At 40.5% G+C, this 20,977-nt stretch overlaps 1 long non-coding RNA gene across 1 annotated transcript; it reads right to left on the minus strand.

The window, feature by feature from the left end:
* Window positions 1-2,204: 2,204 nt before the first annotated feature.
* LOC135974359 (uncharacterized) lies at window positions 2,205-17,122 on the minus strand. Its single transcript, XR_010591601.1, has 3 exons — window positions 17,054-17,122; window positions 4,452-4,512; window positions 2,205-3,198 (listed from the first exon to the last, which is right to left on the minus strand). It is a non-coding gene; the product is annotated as an uncharacterized LOC135974359 (long non-coding RNA).
* Between the last annotated feature and the right edge of the window lie 3,855 nt (window positions 17,123-20,977).

Consider the following 20,977-nt stretch of genomic DNA (forward strand, 5'->3'; position numbering starts at 1 on the left):
AGGGAAAAACCCAGTTTATCTGACAAAATCAGTATCACCATTGCTATCAGCCTGAGGTGATTATTATTTCCAATAACCAGGTTAGATCTGTTAAGATTTATGCACAAGCTTCAGTTTAAGCACATGAACAGACCCTTTGAACACAGTGGAACTACACCTCTGCTTTAAGTTAAGCAAGTGTTTAAGGCCCGGTCTAAACACAGTTTTTTACCAGTGTAATTATTTCAGCTGGGGACTTGAGTCTTTATTGAAATAGTTAGAAGCCCAGATCCCGTTGACTTTCTTGTATGGGAAGGGAAATAAGAATGTTACCTTTATATCGCTACAATTGCATCCACACAAGGAGTTGTACCAGTCTAACTCCTTTAGGCTACTATGAAAATCTCAGCCTACATGAATACCGCATGGACTCTCCTGCCATGTACATTAAAGTAGCTTTTGCAGCTGATTAAATGATAACATGAAGCTGAGGAATTTGCTAACAGCAAAATCTGTGAATGTAACAGGTTTTTTGTTTTTATTTTAATGTGCAGGTAAAGAAATGCAAGAATTGATATCTTTTTATTTGCAAGTGTTACTTATAAAATCAGCACAAATTCATAACAGAAAATCCCATTTCTGAATGTTAGTGAATGTAGAAATGCCTGCTTTTCCCTTTTAGAAATCAAGTCCTCATTTTTGTAGATTAGTGACAAAGGAGAGAGAAATGTATGTAGCCTTTGAGATAAAAGCCAATATTGCTGTAACAAACAAATCCCTTTCATTGGTTTTACACCTAAAGAAACTAACTCCTAAAAGTCAAATCCTACGAGGTTCTGAGCACATACAAGCTACTGCACCTACAGAGAGACTTAAGAATGATCAGCATATTGCAGTAGACATTGAGCACCTCTTGGGACTGGCCTTCATTGACCACTCATTGGACCAGAGCTTCAACTGATGCAAATCACCATTGCTCACTTGACTAGAGTAAAGTTACAGTAATTTATACAAGTTGTTGATTTGGTCCGTTGCTTTTCTTTGCTATGCTGTGCCCAGTCAACGCACAGTCAACCTGTGGAACTCTTTGCCAGATGATGTTGTGAAGGCCAGAACTATAACAGGTTTCAAAAAAGAACTAGATAAATTCATGGAGGATAGGTCCATCTATATAGCCACTATGGACAGGCATGGTATCTGTAGCTTCTGTTTGCCAGAAGCTGAGAATGGGTGACAGGGGATGGATCACTTGATGATTACCTGTTCTGTTCATTCCCTCTGAAGCACCTGGCATTGGCCACTGTTGGAAGATGGACCTATGGTCTGACCCAGTATGGCCATTCTTATGTTATGTAATGACTGCTCTTAACTGAAACAATTGCACTCATAATTATTTAACAAATGTTGTAACTTGGCAGATATTTTAATTTTTAAATGCCTATCAGTAAGAAGGGATAAGCCAAGAAAACTGCTACAAATTAGCAGCTTTGTTTATCCTATAGTACTGTATGATGGTTCTCTTCAGAAGTTCCAGGAATTGTAGCTTCCAAGTCTCAGATTAAATTACTAAATCTTCTGTGTGAGTCATTTTAAGAGAACCTATACATAGGGAAGAGTATTTGTTAATATATTTACACCTAAGCATAGATGAAGTATAATGAACAATCTGTTAAGTGTTAATACCATTTATCCTTTTTTAATTTATAAACATGACACATTGCATGTACTTAATGTTAATCTATTTTAGACATTCATTTGGTGTGACCTATGTCCATAATATATTATGTACCTTGAGATATTCATCTTGTCACGATGAAACAAGATTACAATTAATCTGACACACATGACTTTAAATTAGTATTTCAACTTGAGATGTGTGAGTAATGAATTAGCCACAGCCTTGCACGCTTGGCAGATAATTTATATTGCCTGCCTTTGTCCAATGTATGATCCTGATCCACTATATATATATATATATATATATATATAAAACCATAAGGTAACACAGTTTTTAGATCATATGCCAACCTTTCCTATCCAAGCATTATATTTTCCAAGATATTGTTTTGCAGCATGTTTTCATATAACACAATGATAAATATGATGGGGTAAAATGTACTTATATAAAATAAACATGCATTTTAGTTTTTAATATGTTAATGGTGATGCCCTACGTTGATATTCTTTTTCCTGTTTTTCTCTGTACCATTGGGTAAGATCCCTCATCTGCTGATAGTGTCTTGTTCCTCTCCCCATCAATCTAGTAGTACCCAATATAGTTCAAATATATGGGCTTGACTCCCTACTGGAACTTAACCAATAAAGGAGTTGCACTATACAGGAAAATAATAGCAAGGCTGGGCTGAGAACTCAGGAGTTGCAGATCTCATATCTGTGCTCAACCCAATAGACCTTGCTGCTTTCCTAAAAATAATAATGCAAATAAATGCTAATTCTTCATTTTCATAAGTAAATGTTAAAGCTGAGAGTTAAAAGCCAGAAGACAAAAGTATAAATGATGCATAATTCATTAGAGGTGTGTTTGAAATACAGCTCTTTGGCCACACAGTGAAGGTACTTCACTAGAGGAAGAAGCTCTTTTACACTGAGTTTGTCTTTAAGGCCTTGATCCTGCAAACCCTAGTCATCTAAAACACCTTTTGCTGATGAGCTTAATATTTTATCTGTCCACAAGTATTTTTGGCTGGAAATGTTCAGAGTTATGAGCATCGATGGTCAATAAAAGGCAGGATTTCAAAAAAATTCTTTAATTGTTCAGCACAAGAAATTTTTGTCTAGCCTGGTTATTTATTTTGGCAAAAGTAAATTTTGAAATAAAATATTTTTAAAAATTTCTCACAGAAATAAAAAATGGTTATTTTGAAGATATTTATAGGAGTTCCCAGATGGCTGATTGTAAATCCTTTTTATGTAGATTTCCTTTAAATCCCACAACATTTGGTTTGCTATTGCAAGGTCAAGGCTAAAAAGTTAAGTGACTGCCTACAGGAAGTAGAAGTGTAATTATGATATCATTAGAAACATTGAAATATAAATAATACCTTTTATTTGTACTTGTCACTTGTCTGTTGTTTGACAGGAGAAGCCAGTTTTGATGGGTTTTGATGTGGTCCTTGAGTTTTTTATCCTGTTATCCAATTTTCCGCTGCACTGCTCTCCTTCTGTCAGGCTGATTGCTAGCCAGCCCTACCTACTTTACTGGGAGTGGAAACAGAGCTTTACATTTCAGTGGGCAGAAGGAGAAGGAAATAACAAAGCTGATTTTTTAGAAATGTTTATAAATGTGCCCAATAAAAGAAGCATATTATTTGCACATCATCTATAGAGATGAAATTCCACAGTCGCCTTCTAATTCTATGGATCAGTTAATGTTCAAAAGTGTATATAATTCAATAAATAGTTTTTGCAGATGATCAAATTCTGAAAAGTTAAAGTGAATGTTAACTTCAAGAAATAGTTATAAGTGGCATTGTAACCCAATGTGTAATGAACCACTATTCCTAGAATACAAGATGACAAAAAAAAGACTTAAATCACAAGATAGGCCCTGGCCTGAAAAGCACTGGAAGTCAATTGTAAATCACCCAATTAGATTTGGATCCAACATTCTGGATCCAAACTCTCCAAAAATTATGTATAAAATGTATCTTTAGAGTATGGTTTGGACTAGAATATACATTTAAAATTAAACAGATATTTTACACATTAGTATATGTCTATCTAACCTATCTTAGAAATAAACACCCAGTCTTATGCAAAACTAACTCCCTTCCAACCCATTCACTGTTAATGGCTTCTGGGAAGGGGGTTCCCAACATTCCAAGCTCTTCAGGGGACAATGATTAGCTACTTCCCACACTGGTTCTTCAGTAGGTCACATACACCTCCCCTGTCCTCTCCCCACCAGCTGCACAGTGGTCTTTCGGGAGAAGGAGTGGTATCTGGCCCGACTACTCCTAAAAAGCTCCCTCCCCACTGCTGGTGTTGCCTGATGGAATTGCTATTCTTAGAAATCCTTGTATGATAGCTTGAACTGCCCATATAAGGTAATAAAAGCTAGGCGGCAGTATGGTCTAGTGGGCAAGGAGTAGGCACCAGGAGAGCTGGGTTTCTATTCCAGACCTTGTCCAATGACCTGTCGTGTGACTTTGGGCAAGTCATTTCACCTTTCTGTGCTTCTGTTTCCCCTCCCAATTTGTGGCTGTTTCAGGGCAGGAAGTGTTTCTTACTGTGTGTTTGTGCCTTGCCTAACACCATGGAGTATCAATCTTGGCTCTGGCATACTACAAATAATATACAATACATTAATATTAAAGATACACAATAAAGTTGTTTTCCCTTGCCCACTGAGGGGAGAATAGAGCCCTACAGCTATAGCTATACAAGTTGGTACGATGAGAATCACCGATATATTTTTCTTCTTTAAAATATTAATTTATGTGAGTACATACAGTACCAGCGGGTTGAGGAGTAGTAGTAGGAGATGAGCTGGTTCTACCCGGAAAAACCTACCTGTAGGCAAAAAGGAAAAAAGATGTTGGATCCCTAGAAAGTAGACAGCCTCACCTTTCCATTCATCAGGTAGGAGGGAGGGATAGCTCAGTGGTTTGAGCATTGGCCTGCTAAACCCAGGGTTCTGAGTTCAGTCCTTGAGGGGGCCACTTAGGGATCTGGGGCAAAATCAGTACTTGGTCCTGCTAGTGAAGGCAGGGGGCTGGACTCAATGACCTTTCAGCTCTATGAGATAAGTATATTTCCATTTGGGGGGGGAGGGATATCTCAGTGGTTTTAGCATAGGCCTGCTAAACCCAGGGTTGTGAGTTCAATCCTTGAGGGGTCCATTTAGGGAATTGGGGTAAAAATCTGTCTGGGGATTAGTCCTGCTTTGAGCAGGGGGTTGGACTAGCTGACCTTCTGAGGTCCCTTCTAAGCCTGATATTCTATGATTTGTTCTATGAGAGGAAGGTTGGGTAGAATAAGAGCAGATGGCTCCTTACATATTGATAGATGCAGTTCTGTCCCCAAAACATCGTAAGAGTTAGCTTGAGATTTAGGCACATGTTTCCTGGCTTATATGTTGTTATTATTATAGGCGGAGCTAGTAGGGCCACCTATATTTAAAATTGCTCAACACTTCCTTTAAATAGGCACAGGAAACCTTAATTCTGGCATTGCCTAATTTTTGAGTACTTGACTTTGAAGTCTAATCATGTTCTTTTTAATATAGTTTTGTGTACATTTACTTCTGATATGGCAGTTGCATCTAGAGATCTCAATCAGAGGTCATGGCCCCATTCTGCTAGGCTCTATATAAATGAATAAATCAAAGTTAGTCCCTTCCCAGAGAGCTTGCAATCTAGGATTATGATGCAAAATTTCTGGTGGATAAATAGGCAACTGAGATTGGAATGGGGCAAGAAACAGGTAACAGTGAAGATGGGGGTATTTGATGGGTTAATTCTCCATGGGCAGAGTAGTCATAGATGGGACCACCTGTGGCTATTTTGACTACGGAGACTATTAATTTATGCAAACACAACTATGTGAATATGTGTGGTATATTCAATGTAAATAATTCTGTGTTCATTTTTAGTCTTTTTTAAAGTTCTCATAGTTTTTCCCCCTTTGAAGGATATTAACTAATAAAGTAACAATGTTGTCATTGATTCTGGAGGGGGTTAGCAGCATATGCAGCGGAAAGTGATTGAATATAAGAATTTGAAATGTATGCCATTATTTGTGAAACCTAGGCCTTTATGTGATGGGTTACATGCTCACATTCATTGTATGCTGCTTTGTACATATGTGATCGTTGTCTCCTTCTCAATAATGTTATGATTCTGACATTAGCACTTTACTATGTGTTAGCCTATATTCATTTTCGCTTGTACTGAATGAGATCGTAAACCAAGCAAACATTATTCAGCATATTGGAATCACAACTAATTCTTTTGATTATGCCATTTCAGAATTTTTTTTTTAAACAGTTGGTAATATTTCTAGAAGAGCAAAAGCAAACAAGGACATACGTGTTAATGTAATGAGGTACATTCTACTTAGCCCATGTGCCTATCCCCTGTTAACGCTGACATGAAAAGAGAAAAATATACCCTACATAGCTAATAATTAAAATGATTTTTAAGCTCATGGCATTTATAACTATGTAGACTATTGCTTCTCTGGAACCTCTCATCTTTTCCGTTTTTTTTTCTTTCCGATTTTGCAACAGTAAATACCAAAACAATCTATATTACTACAGTCTTAAAATTTCCGAGATCCTCAGATGTGGCGAAGGACTTTGCAGCACAACTCAGAAGGGAAGTTGCATAGATGGCTTTAAGCCACCTTTGTGCTCCTATGATTCTGGGTTGGCTATGCACCAGTCTGGCCTCCAAAAGTAATTTAGAGTAGCCTGAAGACTGCTCCAAATTACTGTGCTTGCCAACAGTCCCAAGAGTGTATGAGTGCTAGTTAGGGATTGCCAGGGCATAGGGAAGCCTCCATCACTCTCCTGCATTTATGAAATATTTATCCCTGTATGAACAGTTCAGTACAAATGTGAAGAGAGTAAACACCAAAGAAAAGGAGAAATTATTTAGGCTGATGAAGTGGGTACAACTAGGAGTAAAGGGATAAGTTAAGGAAAGGAATATTTCTCCTGAACGTCTGGGAAATCTTCTTCCACAATGCCATCTATAAGGACTGTGGAAGACAGTCCCAGCATTTGAATCCCTATCAGTTAGCAAATTGAAAACTAGTCTGGACAATATAATACAGTGGAAAATCCTGCATTACCGGAAGGAAGGACTAGATGATTTAATCTTCTTTTTTTCCTGTCCCTTGAATTTATTATTTTTCAAAGGTTTTTTTTTTTTTACTATACTGTATATGGGATTGTGAGGGGTTGTTTAAATGTGTCAATAATTCATATATGATAAAGAGCAGAATTAATGTTAAGAGTTATGAGAGCCTCATCACTTAAGATTGGGAAGCAAAGCAGATAATGAGTTGTCTGCTAAGTTAACAGTCTCAGTCAGGGCCACTAAACATTTGAAAAGATGTTAATTAACATCCCCAAAGGACTTCTTCCAAAAGCGGTCACTCATCCAGAGAACAGAGGAGTGGTTTGCTAAATGGGACTGGAAGGTTAGACAAACCCCTGTCAGAGATGGACTGGATAATAGTCCTGCCATGAGTGCAGGGGACTGGACTAGATGACCTCTCAAAGTCCCTTCCGGTCTTACGATTCTATAATTTCTAAATCCCCATTTGTGTGGATCAAACTTCCCAGGAATATTTGGGGTGATAAAATGCAAAGGTGAAACAGGCAGCCAGGAAATTAGACTATTTAGTCACAGCACAGACTACAATCTTGAACAAATTTGGGATGAGACCACAGTTGTGTGGTATTTTAATAAGCCAGACACATCAAAGAAACCAGAAGGTATCCAAGACTTTGGAAAATTTAAGCTAGAGGAAGCCAGAAGAATATAACTCTGGGAAGCTGAATGAGTCAGAGGGGAACAAAAAGAAAGAAAAGGTCATAGAAATGTAAGGTATTTTATTATTCACTGTAACTAGACCTTAAATGAACCTCTCTGGGGCATACATCCAAACTCAGACACTTAGGCAACATAAAATCCTATTCAGTTCAATAGTTTACCATATCAATATTGTGATCTCTGTTTTAATGAGATTTGTCAACTTTGTTTTACAGATTCAAGTGGCTGGTGTGAGTAATTCAAAGAAACTTTAGATACCTATCTTAACTTTTAGATTCTTATTCAAATTGAAACTCCTGACCTTTAGTTGTTCTTATGTTACTGGGGCATTACACTATATTGCATCAGGTCATGCCCTATAGTGTGATGTAATTCAAGATGCTATGCATGAGAGTCAGGACAACTCATTTTTGAAAGAATCAGGGATGTTGGTTTCCTGATAATTGTACAGACTGCTTGGTGGTGTATTTCTGTATCTTCGTAGCTTCATGCTGTCTGTGCGCCAATTGCAGAACTAAGGTTTCAAGTTTCTTTATGAATAAGAGATTGAAGATAATTCCTTTTCTAAATAAGAGTTTGAGCATTAGCGGAACAAAAGTTTTGTTTGGCCCTTAGTATTCCTGGGGTGAACGGGGAGAGGATTACTTAGAAATATACTAGAAGCACAAGCAGCAATAGCTGAAGAATAGGCTCTGGTGTGCAGGGTCTCTTTCTGGATGCTCAGTTGCTTTTTCTTCTTTTGGTTTGAGAATCTCCTGCATTCATGTGTCACAACGGTTAATGCTCTTGTGTCAAAACGATACATTGTGACTCAAAAAAATAATAAATCTATGTTTCCAAAGACAGGTAACACTACTGGAAGCTGCAGAGCTCTCTACTGCATTGTTGGGTCTGAGGCTGATCAATAAGGAAAAGCAAAACTCAGTCACACACTGTTCAGCCCCAGGAACGGGCTAAATGTTTCTTTAAGGAATTGTCTCGTTAGACTGACCCCACACTTGGTAAAACAACTCCCATCTTTTCATGTACTATGTATGTGATGTTGGACCCCATAAGGTTTTATGGAAATATGCTTATGAATGTATATATGACATAACTGGAATATGTTTTACGCTACATATGCCATGTAACATATCTCTGCAAAGGTTATGATCTACTGAATATATTCCTCCTATTTGTATGCATGTATCATTTTTGTATTCAAAGTTATGAATATTGACTGTGTACTTGTTTGATTTTAAGTAGCCTTAGTAAAGCATTTGGTCAGCTTCTTGAGAAAGGAATGTGCAAATTAAGTGCCCAATCAAGAAACACTTAACTGACAATGGAGCTTGGAAGACTCCAATCCCCATAAGAAGTCTTCCTGGAGACATTCAAGGTAGCATGTGGGCAATGGCTGCTGCCTGTAAAAATTGAGTCATGCATGGACATGTGACTTGCCCATGTGTCTCCAAAACTCCATCTTGGAACTGGATTTTGCATAGGAGAGAGGAGGGGATAGTTCAGACATGGGTCTGCGTTTGTAGCAGGTAAGCGTATCTGGCTCAAACCAGGCAGGGCACTGAAGTCCTAAGCTGGCAGGGAAAATAGACTCAGAGATAGTAAAAGCACATCAGGTGGCAGTCCCCAAAGGGGTTTCTGTGATCCAACCCGTCACAATGTATATATACCTGCTATGGTATTTTCCACTCCATGCATCTGATGAAGTGGGTTCTAGCCCACCCTCTTATGCCCAAATAAATTAGTTAGTATCTAAGGTGCCACAAGGACTCCTCGTTGTTTTTGCTGATACAGACTAACACGGCTACCACTCTGAAACTTGTCTTTAAGGAATGAGATCCAAGCACAGATGGCATACTCTATTCATAGAAGACTCCTGGATGGTGCAAAGATTTAAGCCCTGTGGCACCTCAGAAGAAATAATAGAATCTTCTATATTCAAAATCTGGAGCCTGATTCTACACTCAATTGCACCACTGTCAATTAGGAGTAAAACTATTCAAGTAATAGGATTTACACAGTGTAACACCGGTATAGGTGAGATGTCAATCAAGCCAATTAGTTGGGTTTTCCTTACATACATGGTACCTAAGGACTGCATCAACAATCACCTATGAAACCCATAAGCTTAATATTTAAGCACCATGTGAATGATCTTTGGCCCCATTCTGGTCCCTTAGCACTGTCATGGCACAAAGAAACCCAAAAGTTGGCCCAAAACAGCAACGATGGATTCTGCAGGAATCCCTGGCTGGTGTAGAGCTACCATAGAGCTGGTGTATCCAGCTCTACACCACTTCTCATCAGTATAAGAGATGTGTGTCGGGGAAGGTGAAGAGAGGTCAAGATGCCTTTTGCTCTGCCAGTCACCAGCTACATAATGCCTCCTAGGGCCAGGTATAGGTTAGAGCTATGCTCAGGTGCTCTAATATATATCAGGGGTCTTATAGGCTCTGGATACCCCCAAGATTGGGGATGTACATTGCGGAAGTGGCTTAAAGCCTCATCTCAGATCCTATGCTGAGGGCAGCTTGGATGGCACCAAGAATCTTAACCTTAAAGGGAAAAACATCACAGTTTATCCACTGTACTTTAACATTAGATATAATTTAATAGATGGCACCTGAAGACAAATATTTGCATTTGCTTCAGCCAGTTCAGATCTTTCTACAATTCCATCATAATTACACTCACTTGGGCTATTCAACTCATTTTGTAAAAGCACCAGTGCAAACACAAAAGAAAAAACCTCCTCTTCATTTCAATTTAAAACAAAATTAAGGGCTTAATTGTGCCCTCAAGTATGTGATGTCCATCACTAAATCTGTAGTTTAGTTGATCAAATGAGCAACTGCCCTTGCACCTGTCCGTACATACATTGTTGTTGCAGGGCAGGATTAAACAGACACCTTCATTATAGAAACAAAAAAAAGCTAAAAACAATCTTAGGGTGTTAGAGTTTCACTTGTGAGCTTGCAAGAAAAATGCATCACAGGACTGGTCTGTGGCTGGCCCGGAGGGTGGGGAATGAGCACACCCTTCATAGCGATCAGCTACTTTCCCAGCCCTTGGATCCTGACTACAGAGAAAAGTGCAGCCTAGCAGCACTGCTAGCACTAGAAACCACAACAGAAAAGAGATGAGGAGCAAACAAATATAGTGAACAACATGAACTAGAGTTTGGCCATAGTAAATTAGCAGAAGTAGTTTCTTCAAAATACCTCTCATATTACTAGTATAATACATTCTACTACAGCAATTATTTCCCCTGAGAAGTTTAGTAATTAATTACCTGTCCTACTACTGTACCTGCTGGTTGCCCTAGAGCTAACTGGCAGGTGAAGGCCTGATACTGCAGAATATATTTTAGAAAGCTACAGATTAGAGCTATGCGAATCACAGCTATTTTGGTTCACCGGCAATTCCAAAATATCGAATAAGAAAAATTATTTCGGGTCAAACTGAAAACAACTTTTAAAAAAGATTTTTGGTGAATTCAAACCTGAAAATGAAACAAAAAAATCATTTCAGGTCAAATAAAATCTTTCATTCAACCTAAAATGAAAAGTTTAAAAATAATTTAAACATGTTTTTAAATGCTCAGAATTGAAATTAAATAAAATTGAAGGACATTTTTAAACAAAATATCCAAATGGAACATCTTGATGTTTTTGGAATATTTTGTTTTGATTTCGACACAAACAATTTGATGTAACTGCCATGAATTTGTGAGATGTTTCAGTATCGACAAATCTGCACTTTTTGCAGAAAAAATGGTTTGGCCAAAATTTTTTGCCCGGATCTGCTAGAGAGGATACATTTTCAGGAGAGAATTTAACTAATTGTAGAGGACAAAATCTTCACATATGTCTTCTATATACCACAGAGCTGCCAAACTTCTCAGGGGGGTCAAATGGGGAGGAGGGATAAACTCATTGTATTCTGCATCCGTTTATGCTGGATAGATCTCAGGAATAACTCCCTTTCCAGGATGGGAGACACTCCCCTCCCTGGGTCCTTTATGGGGAAAGGAATTAACCCTGTATTTATAGATTGAAGTAATGCAGGGAGACCCTCTCCATCCCTCATTGTTAGTCTTTTGCTGCTTGGAGGCACCCCAATTGTTAGTCAGTTGTTGTTTGCTGCTTATGGAGGCTCCCCCATGAATAGATATTTCCTGAGGTGCTGCCTGATCTTCTAGGATGGACCTACCCGATGGACTGCCTCTCACCATAAGCCATTGTGCTGCTGTTAACAACAGGAGGGGTGCTGGAGCTGGCAGGATATTGTCCATGGGAGCTCCTCAACTTTGGAACTCATTCTTGGCCTCGGACTGTAAAATCCTAAATACCATGACATTCAAGGCATACTACAAAGCTCATTTTTTTCCTGAGTGTTTGAAAATGGGAGGGAGTTATGGAGTTGGTGAGGAGAGGAAAGATTGTTCCAATCTTTCATTTGCCTGGTTTTTCTGGCTGGTATGAAATTGCTGCAATTTATTCATAATAGAGTGTGTTTTAATTTGCTATGTCAAAGACATCCAAAGTGAATGGATAGGCACTCTTAACTCTACAAATCTGCATGACCCCGTCCCTGGCTGGACACATATTGAGAGTAACAAAATTACCCTCTTAGGAAAAGGAGAACCCTCCACAGCTTAGCTAGGCAGCCTACACAGTCCCTATGTGCCATTAGTAGTGGCAGCTGTTTCTGCTGGATAGGGCCTTTAAGTATTAGACTTTACTTACCAGTCATACTTTCACTCCACGGATGCTAAGGTTTCCTAGCCTGATGCTGTTTTACCCATTGAATGGGAACATGTCCAAGTGCAACTATCATGGAAAAAGTTCTGTGTGGTCTCCAGCATGTGGCTTAAGCAGTCAGTCTAAGATAGTTGAGTGTGGGTAGATTATTAATGCTGGACTTGGATACCATAGAAAGTGACTATCATGCAAATATAAATGTTTATTAGGCATCATAGAGCCAGTACATAAACGAAGTTGAAATAATTAAATAAGACGAAGGCGAGCGGGTGAAAGAAAACACCATCTGCTAACTCTCAATCAATCACTTATGAACAAACTGGAATATAATGAAGACCATTGCATTCTGAACATGAATGGATCCTTCTGCTTGGCTTGTGTTTTTTTCTCTTCAGTAAAAATAGTACATATGTTATTCACAGTAATTGCGAATAAGGACAAAAACAAAAGCATGATAAAATCTCTGCTGAGCTGGATGAAATACAACATTCAGAACATTTCCTTTCATGTTTATCTATTTTACAGGCACTTTTAATAATACATACACTATCAGCAAATTAATTTGAACACTGAGAACTTGCTTCTTCTCTCACACCAGTATAATTCTGTTGACTCTGACAGAGTTAACTCCAGCTTAACACTGACATAATTGACAGGAGATTCAGGGTCTAGACAGGGTCATTCCCAGTTGTTTATAGCCATTTTATAATATTTGATTTCACTAACTTTCTATTACTTGTAGTTTACAGGTGGAATATATCCTAGGACTGAAATATTAATTGGACCTGTAGGTTTTCAAACATCAGTGATGAATATCTATCCTGTTAATGGAGGATAAAAATAATGTGTAGTGTACCTGAATGTCATACAGGATTTGAATGTGCGGAATTGCCAAATAGCAGCATCCAATAATGTACGTCAATGCAAGACCAACATTTATTCATTGTATAATCAATACTTGTACAGTTATACAGTCTGAAATCCTTTTATGGGACACATGTAACTGCAAATTAGTAGAAAATACAATTTGCTGCAACATTTTAGTGGCAGAAAAATAGAAATCTGCTTCTCAGTGTACATTCCTGCCCTAATCATGTGCCTAAGGGGACATCTACACTGCGAAGAAAAACCTGTGGTGTTGAGTCTCAGAGCCCGGGTCAACTGACTCAGGATCATGGGGTTCAGGTTGTGGGGCAAAAACTAGCAGAGTAGATATTTGGGCTCAGCCTGGAGTTCGAACTTTGAAACCCAGCGAGGGGGAATGGCCTTGGAGTCTGGGCACCAGTCCGAGCAGGAATGTCTACACTAGAATTTTTAGCCCCACAGCCCCAAACTGGCAAGCACAAGTCAATTGACCTGGGCTCATACTCAATGCCGTGTGTTTTTCTTTGCAGTGTAGACATACCCAAGTGTCTTCAGGGTGGGATTACACACATGTAAAATAAGTGATGTGTGTAGGTGTTTTCAGGATAGAGGTCCCATTCAGTTGCCACAACGAAAGCAGGCTGGATTTGGGGGAACCTGTACAAAGCCTGAGACCACTCAGGTTGGGTGCTTTGAACAAGATTAGGATTCAAGAAAAAACACATTGCTATTACAGTTCTGTAGCAATCAAATTCATAATTGTTCTTCATTCAGATGAGAATTCTTGTCATCAAAGCTCATCAGAAAATAGAAAACTTGAATCGTAAAAAAATTCCACTTTTCATTGCAATTTCATTTGGATTTTCGTTTTGGTTTTGGACTGGTTTTTATTTTCAAACCATTAAAAAATTATTTTCACGTTTAGAAGCGGATTCTGTTTTTCACTTTTCTGGTTTTGCCCTCATGAAGTTCCATTGATATCACCAGTAACTTCTGATTTATCCCTGAATAAGTGAGGTGTATCATCCCCTTATTCTGTGCTTTGGTGTTACAAAAAGCAAATTCCTCAGCCTTAAAAAAATATAATTCTTAAAATTATTACTTTAGTTTTTAAGACTAGATTATGGAAGTTATAATACATAATGCTAATTCCACAGGACTGTAGAATACATATCTGACAAGCTGATAGAAAATCCTGGAGGAAAAAAATGTAGATTGCATATACCTCCCCCAAAACTTTTGCAGGATAGAGATTCTCTTGCCCACTGTGGTTAAAGAGGAAGATAAACCCAGGAGGAGGTACATTTTGTTTGGAAACTCTATATTTGGTGACAAGCCATTAAGTCTCATTTATTTGATTAGTGTGATGAAGCATCATATGGTTCAGATTAAGAAAAGGAAACATTAGGTATGAGGGTGCATTTAGACCAGGCATTAATTAGAATTTAGAAAGTACTTGACTTGATTTTGAAAGCAAATGTATTTAATAAGCTTCCTGCTTTGCAGATGTTGTGCTCTCCTCCTTTGGCTTTATTTCAGTTACTGCCCTTTAACTGTGAAAAAGCATCATGCTGGAGACACTTTTGCTTTGGGATGCGCTATTAGTGTTCTGAAGAGAATTACTTTTCAGCCAGTATTTAGGATGTTTTTACAGTTATGCTCATGGAGATTAGAATGTCATTGCCGTCTATCTCAAACTGGTTTTAAGGGGAGGATTAAAGCAGGATGAATGGATCCATGGGATTCCAGTCCAACAGTGAAAGATGGCAAAGACTCATGAGTGAATCAGAGGTCAAGCAGCAGGTGGGGGTGCAGCACCTACCGGGTCGGACTGGGCAAATTTGGCTACCTAATTTAGCAGGATGAGAACAATATTGTCTGACAGGAGCAGCCTAGACCAAGTGGAAGAATCTCTCAGGGGAGACCTCACAATTTTAGTGGATCTACCCCCTATTTAGACTTAACCTGCTGGATACTGAGGTAGATATCCATTATTGAAAGAATATGATCTGTTCTGCTTACAGAAACGTAGCCCTTATATTTTCAGCATCAAACAGATTTCATCTATCTATTGTAGGATGTTCTGTGTTAGCCTTGCAACACCCATTAAACTAAATGCAAGTACTGCAGTTAAAATCCTAGGTAAGTGTAGCAGACAGGGACGGCTCCAGGCACCAGCTTAACAAGCAGGTGCTTGGGGCGGCCAAGGGAGAGGGGTGGCACCTGCGGCAATTCGGGGGCGGCAGGTCCCTCACTCCCTGTAGGAGCGAAGGACCTGCCGCCGAACTGCCGCCACTGATCGTGGCTTTCCCCCGCCTCCAGCCCCGCCGATCGTGATCGCGGCTTTTTTTTTTTTGCTTGGGGTGGCAGAAATGCTGGAGCCGGCCCTGGTAGTAGAGTGAGCGAAGACTCACCAGCACAGTGCCTCCTGCTGGTCAGACTGGAAATTAGCTCGATCTCCAGCCTCGGAGTGCCCCCTGCTGTCTCGCCTGCCTCCGGCCTGGTGTCCCTCCTGGACCCTGGTGCCCCTTACTCTGGGGTTTTGCCCCACAGCAGTCCGCACGCTCTAGGGGAGACCCCAATCCCCTATACCCACCTTGTCTCAGTGGCTACTGCCAGTTGTCATCTAGCCCCCTCTCACTGGGGCAAACTGCCGTCTGTAATTGCCCCTCATCATTGGCAAGGGGGTTGGACCAGCTGCCTCTGCCTATTCCTGGGCTGCCCCTCTACAGCCCCAGTACCTTCTTGGGCCTTAAATAAGGCATCAGCTGGGGGAGTTGCCAAGCTGGAGCTCCCTAGCTCCTCTTGCCTTTCCCCAGCATTGCTCCGCTTCCAGTACCCTTTTCTCCCAGGCAGCTAAGTCCTTCTCACTCCCAGGCTGGAGTGAGACTCTCACCTAGCTCCTCCATTAGCCCTTTTATCAAGACCTGCTATGGCCTGATTAGGTGCGGCCCCAGTTGAGGCTGCTTCCCCAATCAGCCTAGCCTTCTCCACTGGAGCGGGGTAACTGCCGCGCTACAGTAAGACTTTGGAAATGTGGCTCTTAGGGCCACATTCTAATCTGAAATGCTAGGTAGAGTAACTTTACGGTACATGTTGATAATGCGCATGGTGCAGGTCAGACTAGAGTCTAGTACTTGATTTTTTTGTGTGATCATAAAAGCTGCTTTTCCCTTTGAAGACTGGTGGGGCCATCCCTCCACATCTGAGGGAGGCCATGCCTCCTCATAGTTTGGGTCTGCAAGAGACTTCTCCAAGTAAAGGGAAAAGGGGGGAATTAGCGGTTCTCAATGGGCCCCAGCCTTCAAGCGGGGCAGGGCCGCAAGCAATCTGGGCTCTGGTCTGCAACCCAGCAGAGCTGTAGCTCCAAGCCCAGTCTCTGGGGCTCAGTTAGGGGTGAGTGAGGTGCACAGGTCTCCTGGCCTAAAGAGGTGGAGTACTGCCACTCCAGGGATAGGGTGGCAGGGGCGACACGGTCCCATCCAACTCCACCATGTCCCAGCCCAGGGCCCTAACAGTGGTGGAATTGTTCGCCACTGGGTCAGCAGGGATTTGCCCGCAACACACTGACCTTGTTTCAGGCCTGCTCTCAACCAGACTGTTGCCTGGATTCCCTGGGCTGCTTCCTACTTTCCCCCTTGGGTGTGCCTGTGTTCAGGGATCGTCCTCAGTCTCCCCGGGATACACCACCAAGGGTAGCGACAGGGCTGCCCAGAGGATTCAGGGGGCCTGGGGCAAAGCAATTTCAGGGGCCCCTTTCATTAAAAAAAAGTTGCAATACTATAGAATACTATATTCTCGTGGGGGCCCCTGCAGGGCCCAGAGCCTGGGGCAAATTGCTCCCCCTTCTGGGCAGCCCTGGGTAGCGGTAGCAGCTCCACAGCATCGGGAGTGTCAGGACTCTCTGGAAGCACAGGCTGGTACCTGGGGCAGCAGCAGTTCTCCTTGGCATCCCACTCCAGCAGCAGGGAAGAAGCGTTTGTCTCCTTCAGCAGCTCCCTCCTAACTGAGCTACTTGGCCAGCCTTTTATACTTCAGCTTCCTGTCCTGCCCCTCTGCTTCCAGTGTGCAGGGCATGGTTCTCCTGGCTCCGCCCACCTGGCGGCTTGCGGCGTTCCCTCCACGTCCGAGGGAGGCCACTCTTCCTTGCTACACACTTTACTTGATATCAGACTGCCATTAGGGACTAACAGATTACTGGAAGAATACTTCAGAATGGATGCACCTGACAACTCCAATAGGTAAAACTCTTCAACATTTTGAAATTCTATCACCGGTGCAACTTTACTGACTGAAATGGAGTTTTACCAGTGATGAATTTGAACCACTGCATGAAAGTTATAATGCATATCCTGTTGCAAACTAAAACCCCTGCTTGTTTAATGGTCTGTCAGAAATCTGAAAGGGTTAGTCACTACCCAGGTCATACTCAATTATTTGTTAAAGGATTATTTTATCAGTTGGCACCGTGGCTAGCAGTCTTAACAGAGATGCCAAAGAATAAATGAACATGGCTGCCCTCTAACTAGAAGTAGTCTTTCTAGGTCAGTGTTGAGACACACTGGAGGAAGTATGCACTTTCTGTTGCATGAATAAATAAAGGATATCATTTCCATATCTAGGACTATTGATTTGACACTTTCACCGTACTATTATTTTTTTATATATAAAGGCATTTCTGTCATGTTCCTCTCCATCATTTCCCACAAAATTCATATGCACATTCTCATTATTTCCCTTTTTAAATTACACACATTTTAAGCATTAAAAGTGGTAGGGGGAAGAAACATATCTTAGGGTCTGGAGACACAATTTCCCTTGCATATCATTTCAAGACACACATTTCATGGGCTCCACCATTTGGCACTTGTACTACGAGGGCTAATCCAGAATATTCAGTGTCAATGAGGTTACTATGATAAGAGTAAAAGCACAACTGGGCTTTCCTTTGATCTGCAGGACCCTGAGAGTTTATTATTGAAACCAAAGAGGAAGGAGCATTATTAACGAATTTTGTGTGGTTTTATCTGAAAAGAGTGGGGGAGAAAATAACTGCCTTTTCATGCAGTGTAGGGGAAATAAATGTGAGTGTCTGATAAAAGTTGCTTGTTCAGAGGGATGTAGGTAACAATATTTTGCATTCTGTGGTTATTCTACAATCCTTTCTGTAACAGAGACATACAAGGGATGTTATACTTCTGCATTCTTGCTTGACATGACATTGTGTAATACTCTTGTTGGTCTAAATACACTTTGTGCACTGAGCTTGTATTCCTTGTATTCCTCTAATGCTCATCAGATCTTTATTCCATATTATGGTTATTGACTGGACATTTCCAGTGCAGAGTAACGATATTCTAGGAGAGCTTTCAGGCGCTCCTGGGAGAACTGTGTTAAAAATCTGCCACCAAATTAAGACTAGTATCTGCCCCAGTTCTTCATTTTGAAATTGGAACTAAGATCTCACACAATGAGTCACAATTGAATTCTCTTTATAGTGTTATTAGAAACTTCCATCCCTTCCATGACTATGAGAAAAGAGCCATTTAGGCTCCTATTTATTCATATCTGTTTATCTAATTTGAAAATATAAACTCTTTCCCTAATTGCATGATCTTATTGAGGGCACAGCTCTCTTCCATCCTCCAATCCCTCTCCATTGTCTTGCAACTCTCTTGTTGAGTCTTGTTTATATTGGGGGTTGCCAAGCACACTTTTGGGTATTGTAAAATAGTTAATAATAGATTATGAGGCAATTGTATTTGTTTGAGTGTTTTTAAATGTCCCAGCTACAATGCAGAGGAACTGATGTGGTTCTGTTGCCTTGAAGCAGATGGCACTTACCACCACACAGGATCATGTGGGAGTTTACACAAGAGGTCTGCATCCCTTAAACCTTCGCCATTTCGAGCGATATTTTTCTGTCAGATTGTATCTGGCATCTCTCCGTTAAGCCACCTAACGGTACTACACACCCTCATAAGGGGTGTGTACAGAAGTCTGAAAAGGAAGCAGAAATAAGGTTGTGGTGCATAGTTCATGGTGGTTGTGGTCATGGCAAGGCATGTGTATCAGAGGTGGGAAAGAAGGCGTGTACAGTTAGATGGCTTAAGTCTTCCAAAAAAAACCCATCCCCACCCCATATTTCAAAATAAATATGTTTGCTCAGAATAGTCAGAGACTAAAAAAATGAACACATCCCAGGAGAATAGTGCTTGGTTACAGGAAGTTGCTTGTGAAAAATCCAAGTGTCACCCTCACAATCAAGATATCATGAGCTATCATCTGCAAAAATGAGCCAGCACTATCTGCCAGTTCCGTCTATGGGATTGTGTATCTCAGATCTATAATGGCTTACTTGAGGGTGTTCCATGAGTACACAGCATGCAAGTCGTTTCATGGCTTGATCCTGCTCGGTGCTGAGGATTGCCTGTAGGATGCAAAGTCCTCTCAACATCTACTGTTGACTTAGCTTCCATAGGAGTTGATGGCACTCAGCACTTCAGAGGCTCAAGCTGTAATAAAAACCACTGGAAATCATAAACTTAGGCAGAATATTCAGGGAGGGTGCAGCCACCATTTCAGTCCTTATGCCAATGTTAGTACCATCCTAGACTGTTTGATCTTGGTCTGAACCAAAAGTCCTGATGCTGGATTTCTAACATTCCACAAATGACTTAGATGGAACTGATATAGACTTATGAATGCCTCTTGACCTAGCTGCTTGCCTGCGAGTCTTGAGAGAGATGAAACTGTGTTAGAACAGTGAGAGAGACAAGGTGGGTGAGGTAATATTGTTTATTGGGCCCACATCCTGTTGGTGAAAGAGACCCGCAGAACAGCTCTGTGGTGCTTGAAAACATGTTTCTTTTACCAACAGAATTTGGTTCAATAAAAGATATTACCTTACCCACCTTGACTCTCTCATAGCCTGGGACCAACATGGCTACAACAATATTGCTTCAAAGTCAGTTAAAAATAAAACCCACCCTTTTACACAAATGGTCCTTTCAGTTCTGCAGATATTTAGATTGTCACATACTTAATCATTTTCCATTATTCTAATGCCATCTGTGTAGTCAATTTGCTATTCTGTTTGACATAACTTGTGTTTTTAAAATCATAGAATACCAGGGTTAGAAGGGACCTCAGGAGGTCATACTAATCCAACCCCCTGCTCAAAGCAGGACCTGTCCCCAGACAGATTTTTGCCCCAGCTCCCTAAATGGTCCCTTCAAGAACTGAACTCACAACCCTAGGTTTAGCAGGCCAATGCTCAAACCACTGAGCTATCCCTCCCCCCAAAATAACTTGACTGACTACATAAAAGTACTCTCTTTTTATACATGGATGAAGATATAGCATCAGGAAGGGGAGAATATTTCAACAAGGCATGAAGAGATGCTAAATGTTGTTTTAGGATACTACTAATGCATAAAGTGATCATATTGCTTTTAGACAATCTTGGTCTCCAGTGCACTTGAAAGGAAGTGGAAGACTTTAGTTGTATTAATGACACTGTTTAATGTTGCATGAGAGACTTAGCTGAACAGGATGACCTGCTGTGATCTCTGAACCCACAGGGAAGATAATTCTTAAGAGGATGTGTAAACAGACCCTGATCTGTATTTAATTAACAGTTCAATATATCTGGGAACTTCTTGAAATATATTATCATGTAGCTATTTTTGTATTGTTAAGAGCATACTCTAGAGCAGCATATGGGGTTGTACTGGTATTTTGAAACTGAAATGAATAACAATTATGTATTCACTTTACAAAGCAAACTAGTTATTAGAGATGGGCTAGACACAGTTCCTACCTAGCACATGGATATAATATGTACAT

This window comes from Chrysemys picta, chromosome 11 (genome assembly GCF_011386835.1).
Source record: "Chrysemys picta bellii isolate R12L10 chromosome 11, ASM1138683v2, whole genome shotgun sequence".
In the NCBI taxonomy this organism is placed as follows: Eukaryota; Metazoa; Chordata; order Testudines; family Emydidae; genus Chrysemys; species Chrysemys picta.